General features: G+C 37.5%; 1 pseudogene; it reads right to left on the bottom strand.

Moving 5' to 3' along the window:
* Positions 1-9,197, bottom strand: part of LOC107596309 (28S ribosomal protein S9, mitochondrial-like) — a 30,617-nt pseudogene that overhangs the window by 9,676 nt on the left and 11,744 nt on the right.

The raw sequence follows: 9,197 nt of genomic DNA, 5'->3' as shown, positions 1-9,197 counted from the left end.
AAGCGCCAAGTAAACCGGAGTTTCCTAATTGGGTTTCAGCGGCCAGTAGCCCCTGAACAATGCGATTTTACTGCACTTGTCCCATTCTTCTAACTGGCTGCAGTATTATGAGGGGTCATCGTATAGAGTACACCAAGCGCTGGGCCGCCTTTTGTTGTTGCAATTTCTTTGATATTGTCTATGACAGCTGTTTTCTAGTGCTGCGTCTCACCACTTTATATCTTACCATTGTGTGCATGCACATACAGCAGTGCAGTAGACCCGCCCTCCCTCTCAAAGCTGCGGGTTTCCACTAGGTCCACTAGTAAAAAAAACACCACTTCTGTAGTTGGTGACACCGGCGCTGCTGCTGCCTGATCAACTTTCACACAGTTCCCCAGGTAAATGTGCTGTCTATTCCCGGTCAGCTCCACAACTGCATGTCTAGCTCCGGTGAGAAGGTATTGTCTGGAATGTGCTGCTTATGCGTACTGGTGTACAGTGGCTGTACCATGCATTGCGATTGCTGTTGAGTGTCGTTGTGCTTATATGTCATATCTGCTTAATGCTGAGCACCCTTTGCAGTAACACGGCGTGAATGTACACATTCCCCAAAGCATCAGCTTTCACTTTCCGCAACGTCAAGAGACCCTCTCTAAAGGGAACGTCTCCGGCCACTGAAGTAACCTTGGTTCCCTGAGAGGGGAACAAAATGTTGCATTATGCTGTGTTACTTACGCCCAGGTATTTCATAAACTTTCTTTAGTCGAAAGATTCTGATGAAATGCCACTCATATAGGGTGCTTTTCCACCCCCTATTCGCACATTCGAGCACCATTGAGATGCAATGCCAACGAATAAGGCTTCAGTATTTGAGGAGAAAGGTATTCCCCAAAGCATCAGCTTACGCTGTCCGCAAAATCTCGTTCCCTTCTCAGGGAAATGAGGTTTCATCAGTAACCAGAGATTTTTTCTGTCTAGCTGCTTATCTAAGTAACAACAGTCTTGGAATTGTGAGAATAGATGATCTGGAACATCAGAGCCATCAGAAAAAAGGGCTGACAGAAATTTGTGCTGAAGGGTCAGAAAGATATTTTTCAGAAAAGTCCCAGTATATATGGTATGCCACTGTAATCATCTTTACCTCCATTACAATCATCATCCATCTAAACTTTGCTGGTGAGATACTGATTTGCTTTATTCAGCCCATACAGACTAGTCCTGACTTCACATTTCTTAATGTCCCCACCAATTGCTGCACAAATTAAGGTTACGTATGATGACAAAAGCATGTTAGTGCTAGCCCTCCCAGAACTCAGAGATTGCATTGCAGTGCCTGCGGCTCGAAAAAAAGTGTTTGTATGGAAGTCTGTGAGAACAGCCTGGGCGATTCTCAGCCATAGTGAAATTGCCCAAAAAGGGGCGGTACTCCACAAAACGTGACTTGACTCTGATTGGACTATGTATCCAGAAACAGAACAAAAAGTGCAGAACAGTGACAGCTGTGGTTGAATGTCATAGAAAAGAAAATCTCCCCCTTTCGCTCTTTGGTGTTGTGTCGCCCTATCGCCCTAATGAAGAAACCACCCCTGTATGTGTGTATATATATATATATATAAGGATCTTTCCACAAAGATGCGATGTATAACGGAGGCAACCCTCATACACACCGGTTTTATAGTACAGGAAAGTAGTGGAGGTAGTTCCTGCCGTTGATTGTGATGTTCCCAGAGCCACTGTCTCTGAGGGTGATACTGGCTTTGGCAGTCTTCCTTCTGCCTATGGGAAGGAGAGAGCAGGAGAAAAGTTAGTGTGATGTGGGAATTAAGTGAGTGTGTACAGAAGAATCACAGTTTTAGGCGAGAAGGCAAGAAGAGTGAGAAGGCGGAAACCTTGCGGAATAAAAATTCTTTAACTCTCAGATCTTACTTACAGGAACACAAGACTTAAAGGAATAGCTCACCCAAATATTAAAATGCTGCCATCATTTACTTTCTCTCATGTTGTGAGGAACAGATCAGAATTATGATTAGAATGTCTGAAAATCTTTCGTCAGCTGTAGCTGTCAAATCTTATTATATTATATTATATGAATAAATTAGGGTTATTATAATATAACAAACTAAAATAAAATGTTTTGTTATTTGAAATTTTAAATGCAATAAATATATACAAAAAAAATATTTCAGCTACTTGCCAATGAAAAATTCCTTATTTTAATTTAGTTTAACTTGAGGTACTGAATTTTAATTAAATTAACTACTAAAGATGACAAAAACACTACAAAATTATTACAACTTTAAAATGAAAATAAAACATAAAAATACAAACCAATTAACAAAAACTATAGTAGCATCTCAATGATACTAATATAACAATATATTCATATAGAGTCAGACGCATCATATGTAACAATGCACCTGACATATCATAGAACACCATTAGGACTGTCAGACAATTAATGTCATACAAATCATTTTGGTAATTTCCAGTGTTGTAACTAAAACAAAAATTATTATAAATAATTTCCGGTACTTGAAATAAAGCTGAAATAAAATAAAGTATTAAAATTAAATTAGAAGTATAAAAAAAAATAACTTAATTTAACATGACAATAGCACATAACTAAAAATAAAAATAAAAGCTCAATGAAAATATTAATGAATACTGTAATACTATATACAAAAATACTAACTCAACACTGATGTGGCGTGAAAGACAAGAATAATATTAAAACCAAAATATTACACTTCATCACACTTTTAATTCACAATGGTTTTTGGTACTAAGCCCACCAGAATATTACAATAATTGAATAATGTTTGTCTTGTGAATAGTTAATTTTAGAACAGCAATATATTTTTGTCCTTAACCTTTCATGTTTTTCACGTGTCTCAATTTTGGGCACTCATCTAACGCACTATTGGACCAAAGTGACATAAAAATGGCTTTTCTATTTCCTTATAGATTCCATAATTTGGATGGCAATCATTGGAATTTAAAGTGCATAATAACTGCAGTAACCGCAAATAATCACAGATTCAGAATTATCAGGCCTATACACTACAAATAAAAAAAGTTAAGGTTTGACTACAGAACACATCTGCAGACTTTGGAAAAAGGTGCATGGATTACATTTATGATGCTTATTGGCATATTCAGAGTATTCGCACACAAAAAACTAAAACAATCCTGATAACATATTTAATCAGCCTGTTTATTTGAAATGTCAGTATCGCACCATCTCCAATGCTGAAAGCGACTTCTTGTGGGTCGTACTGCAGGGCAGGAATCTCGTATTTACTGGACTGAACCTCCAGCTGTTCTCCAGAGCAGTAAGGCATAGACAACAACTTCTCCATCAGCTGGATCAACCGCATGTACTACACAACAAGATAACTCGCTTAGTTTTCCAACAGCACCCTCTTGTGTTTCCATACTGAATTACACTCTTCGCAGGATTCGAACAAGATGCAAGTTCTTACATCTTGATCAGAAATGTTCTCTACCAGATTCTCCTCTATTTCTTCTTTTAACAGCCACCTGCTCCCAGTCAGCAATCTGAGAGGAAACAAACAGTTTATCCGTTAAACTCACCACTTTTAGGGAAAAAGAGCATTTAAAAAGTGTTTCTTTTCTAGATTGCTTGTTAATATTCTAACACACCAAGCATTGTATATTACAAATACTGTTGGCTCTTTGACAGACTGCTTTTGCTTCAAACTTCTTTTGAATGTCACTTCAGATAAAAGCATCTACTAAATGCATAACTGTAAATGTTTTTCTTGCAAGCAGTTTTGAAGCGCTCACATTTGTTTGGTATCTGATGTGAAGAGGCCTTTATTTCTCATCTTGTCCTGGGTGTCTTTCTATTGCAAGAATATTCTCATAGACATCCTAGAATGACAGAAGAGAGAAACGGAAAATGGTCAGTTTCAATACCAAAAGCAGAATTACTACTAAAAAAAGAAAGAAAGAATCCTTGGTCTCTGTTGACTAATAAGTCAATGAATACACACAGAATGAAGGACGAGGTATTCTTCATAGATATTCAGGAATCCCTCAAAAGAAAAGATGCAGTGAAGCAAAAGCAGGGATTTGAAAATCCCCCTGACGCACACGCTCACACAGATACACACACACACCACACACACACACACACACACACACACACACACACACACACACACACACACACACACACACACACACACACACACACACACACACACACACACACACACAGACAGTATTGAATAATGTTTGTCTTGTGAATAGTTAATTTTAGAACAGCAATATATTTTTGTCCTTAACCTTTCATGTTTTTCACGTGTCTCAATTTTGGGCACTCATCTAACGCACTATTGGACCAAAGTGACATAAAAATGGCTTTTCTATTTCCTTATAGATTCCATAATTTGGATGGCAATCATTGGAATTTAAAGTGCATAATAACTGCAGTTACCGCAAATAATCACAGATTCAGAATTATCAGGCCTATACACTACAAATAAAAAAAGTTAAGGTTTGACTAAAGAACACATCTGCAGACTTTGGAAAAAGGTGCATGGATTACATTTATGATGCTTATTGGCATATTCAGAGTATTCGCACACAAAAAACTAAAACAATCCTGATAACATATTTAATCAGCCTGTTTATTTGAAATGTCAGTATCGCACCATCTCCAATGCTGAAAGCGACTTCTTGTGGGTCGTACTGCAGGGCAGGAATCTCGTGTTTACTGGACTGAACCTCCAGCTGTTTGCGGAACTTCAGAATGAACTCCTCCTCCAGAGAGCAGTAGGGCATAGACAACAACTTCTCCATCAGCTGGATCATCCGCATATACTACACAAAACAAGATAACTTGCTTAGTTTGCCAACATTACCCTCTAGGGTTTCCATCCTGAATTACACTCTTCACAGGATTCGTGAAATGTACACGTTCTTACATCATGATCTGAAATGTTCTCCACCAGATACTCCTCAATTTCCTCTTTTAATAGCCACCTGCTCCCAGTCAGCAATCTGTGAGGAAACGAGCACAGTCAAGCCATCAAAATCATCTCTTTCAGGGAAAATCAGCATTTTAAAAATGTTCTTCACTAGATTGATTCCTAATTTAATATTCTAATATACCTAGCACTATATATTACAAATACATTTGGCTCTGCGACAAAGTGCTTTTGCCATCTTCTTTTTCTTGCAGGAAGTTTTGAAGCGCTCACATTTGTTTGGTTTCTGACGTGAAGAGGCCTTTATTTCTCATATTGTCCTGGTGTCTTTCCATCGCCAGAATCTTCTCATAGACATCCTAGCATAACAGAAGAGAGAAATGGAAAGTGGTCAGTTTCAATACCAAAAGCAGAATTAATGCTAAAAAAGAAAGAAAGAATCCTCTGAGCATGGTCTCTGTTGACTAAGTCAATGAATACACAGAATGAAGGACGAGGTGTTCTTCATAGATATTCAGGAATCCCTCAAAAGAAAAGATGCAGTGAAGCAAAAGCAGGGATTTGAAAATTCCCCCGACACACACACACACACACACTCTCCATTATGAAGGCAGATCTCATCTCTCTCTCTCTTCAGTTTTGGCTGAATTTAATTGTGTGTGTGTGGAGGGAAAATTGAATTGGGGAGCACTTGGGCCGTAACCCCCGCACTTTCTTTCTTCTTTCTAACACACACACACACACACACACACAGACAGACAGAGTCTCCATTATGAAGGCAGATCTCATCTCTGTCTCTCTTCAGCTCTGGCTGAATTTAATTGTGTGTGTGTGTGTGGAGGGAAAATTGAATTGGGGAGCACTTGGGCCATAACCCCCCGCACTTTCGCTCTCCTTTCTAACACACACACTCGCACGTCCTCCTGACAGGAGAATCTGCCATGCGGAGCAGGATGGCATCCTCGGGCACACTTGTCTAAATTGGCATCACGCCCGTGAGCCTGGAGTGCCCGTCAGGCGTGGTGGTGCTGGAGCGGGGCGGAGCAGGGGTCTGACGCGGGGCCCCGCCGCTGGCATGCAGCTCACGTCGGCACCTTCCTCACGCCTGTGCGAGAATTCATTTCCCCCTCAATTATCCCACAGCTGTTTGTTTAATTCGGTCCTGATAGAGTGCGTATAATCCACCGCTACTCGCCAAAAAAGCAAACATCGGGCAAAAACCAATTTTCAGCACAAAAAAGGAGGAGTAATAGAAAAGAAAGGGGGGAGGGAGAAAAAAAAAGTGGGGGAATGCACGTTTCACGTTCGTGATCACAGCGGCATAACGAATCCAGAGAAATTCAAATACCTTTAGGAGGGGACAGAGGCTCCTCGTCTGAGCTTTTAATATGAACTTTCAATGTAGCCTTTTGGTTGGCCGAGGCTCCTTGTATTCAACAAATCATGGGTAAATTGTACAGACTCACTCCTCCCAAAGCGCACATTTTGTCGAAGGTTAAGTAGAAAAAAACAGTATAATCAACACAAGTTAAGATCAGGGTTGAAGGGTCTACAGCTAAAAGCAGGAAGTACTAATGTCATGAGCCTGTGCTTTTATGACTTGTTTTAGTAAATAATTGTTTCTTTTAAGTATAAATATCTTTGCTGTTGCCAAAGTCAGTCCATTCTGTGGCCATCTTGGTAACACACAGCAAAACTAAGTTTAAATAATATATTTCCAATTAGGTAATAAATCTGACAGCAACAGTGTCATATAGTATGCTTGTTTAGCTCAAATTTTTTTTAGGCTTGTCCAACTGTTGCACAGGCACATTCAAATATAAACAAACAACAATACTTCTATGATAAAGGTGACAGGCTCTTTCAACTAATAGGCAGGACTAGACGCCATATTGCAGGTCTGAAAAATAAGGACTGTAGGCCCGGGACCAGTGTGGGGTGTTTCAGGCCAGTTAATGAATGCAAAAGGAACTGGCAGCTTCTGCACCGTCACTACATAATAAATCTGTTCATCTTTTTCTGATCATTTTTTTTTTAGGGGATCAGATTGAGACTCGAGTCACAGCCTCCCTTCCCAGCTCTCTCGGTCTGCACCCCTCCTCTAGCCCAGCTCTCTGTGATGTGCCCCCACCCACTCAGTGCCACTCGCTTCCTTCAATCACAAACCAGACAAAGCAGGATTTCTCCCCAAACCAGTTCAACAAAATTAAAATTATGGCCGATACAGATACATTTTGTGATGCACCAAAATGATTTTTTACTGATTTAGCCGAAAACTGAAACTGAAAATTAAAGCTTAATAATCAATTAATAACATGTAGTTATTTCCAACTCTGTATATCTGTATATAAACAATTAAATTGCACATATAGCAGATTTTATACAAATGTTTTAATGGTATAATTGCTTCTACTCCAATTTAATTTAAACCGTGGAAGTAATAAAACACATTCATTAAATAATGAAGAAAGAGGCTAAATAAAAATGTAATGAATATGTAATATAGTACATATATTTAGCAAAATGCTCCTCTCTAGAGTTTTTTTTTTCGACAACTTTGCAAGGCTGAAACACTGTTTGAGTGATTACATTAGACATGATACAATTTAGTGAGCTGTACTGGTTCTGTCAACATCCCTTCTGATGTTTATTCATATTTATCTTGTGCTATAACTAGTAGTAAAGAGGAAGAGATGATCAGTTGATTCATAAACTGAGGTGGCTACAGTGATTTGTCACGCCATATTTAAAAGTATCAAAATGACATTTATTGTTTGAATTTTGTATAAAATTGACAAAGCTCAGGCTTTGTTTCATATCAAAAGTAACAAATCACAAAATTGTGAATATTGGATGATAGGCGCACTGCAAATAAAGATTGATTAAGTTTTGTTCAGGCATCAGCTCAAAACAGCATAGACTAAAAGTTCAAATCAATATTCAATAACCAAATCAATATTTTCAACTCATCCCCTAGCATCCACAAAGAGATGGCATGAGTTCCTGCTGTAGCTTTTCTAAGTTGTGTGCATGAAATAGACACAATTAAACATGCCATCAGAGAATCGCTAATTAAATTTCACCATTTGGTCATTGAATTTGGCCTTCCAAAAACTGAAAATTCATCTTCAGCCACCAAAATTGTGGTACATCATATACAAACTATTAAAAATATATATATTAACAGCCACTAAATGATTGATTTTAAAATTATACACTATTTTTGTCTAAATAAATTAGAAAAAACCCCCACTAAAAACTAAGATCAGTCATCTTAAAGAAAATTAAGCTATGATTATTATACACGATGAAAAATGGATTTTAATTTTAAGATTTGTTAGTCTACATTTAACAGTGTTTAACAGTGTTATTAATTAAATTATTAGTGTTTTTAAAGTGAGACTAAAATCTTGAAATTAAATGTAAAAATAGAGGAAATTAGCATGTATCTAAATCAAGTATTAAATATCAACCAATACCAACAAATAAATTAATTATCCCACAATCTACAGTATATGGTACCTATTGTATATAAACACCTATAATTCAAATATCATCTAGAACACTCTGGTTTTGCCTGTTGTAAGCATTTAACATGAGAATGAACTTACATGCAAGAGAGAATAGTAGGACTGTTTCCCTGTGTAGAACAGAAAGTGAAAAGGGCATCCTTTTGCATCCCACTGGATAGCTAAAAGAGAGAACAAGGCACAAGTAGTTCATTACCAGATATCAGCATGCTTATATTTGGTGTCAAAGAGCACAGAAAGAGTTAAAAGGCAGCTTTTACATACCTGTCTGTTTTGGGAATATTTCCTATGGGTGCTAAAACAAAAAGAAAGGAACATAATGAACATATTGACTGTGTTATAAATTATCAAAAAAATAACAATTCAAATTTGGATGAAATCTCACCTTCATAACAGGTCTTGCTCGTTTCTCAAAGAGTCCAGAGGGGAAAAGATATGCAATACTCCTCTAAACAAACAAACAAACAAAAAAGTGAATCAGAATGCACACTCTTTTTTTTTTATTTCTCCATTTAATGGCAAATAATTTTGCCACAAAAATTACACTTTAATTATGAATACATTTTTATGATGATTATGAAGTGTCGTTTTTATTAACGTTTTATTATGAAATAATCTAAGTGAGATCAATGGGCTTGAAGAATTACATTACCTTCTTTAAAGGTAATTTTAGTTTATGAACTTTTTTTTTTTTATGAGCATTCATGAAGTCAGGGCTCAACCCCACTAC

Source organism: Sinocyclocheilus grahami, unplaced genomic scaffold, assembly GCF_001515645.1.
Source record: "Sinocyclocheilus grahami isolate Dianchi unplaced genomic scaffold, SAMN03320097.WGS_v1.1 scaffold217.1, whole genome shotgun sequence".
NCBI lineage: Eukaryota > Metazoa > Chordata > Actinopteri > Cypriniformes > Cyprinidae > Sinocyclocheilus > Sinocyclocheilus grahami.
The sequence above is the reverse complement of the archived record's forward strand: the minus strand, read 5'-3'. Positions and strand labels throughout refer to the sequence as shown.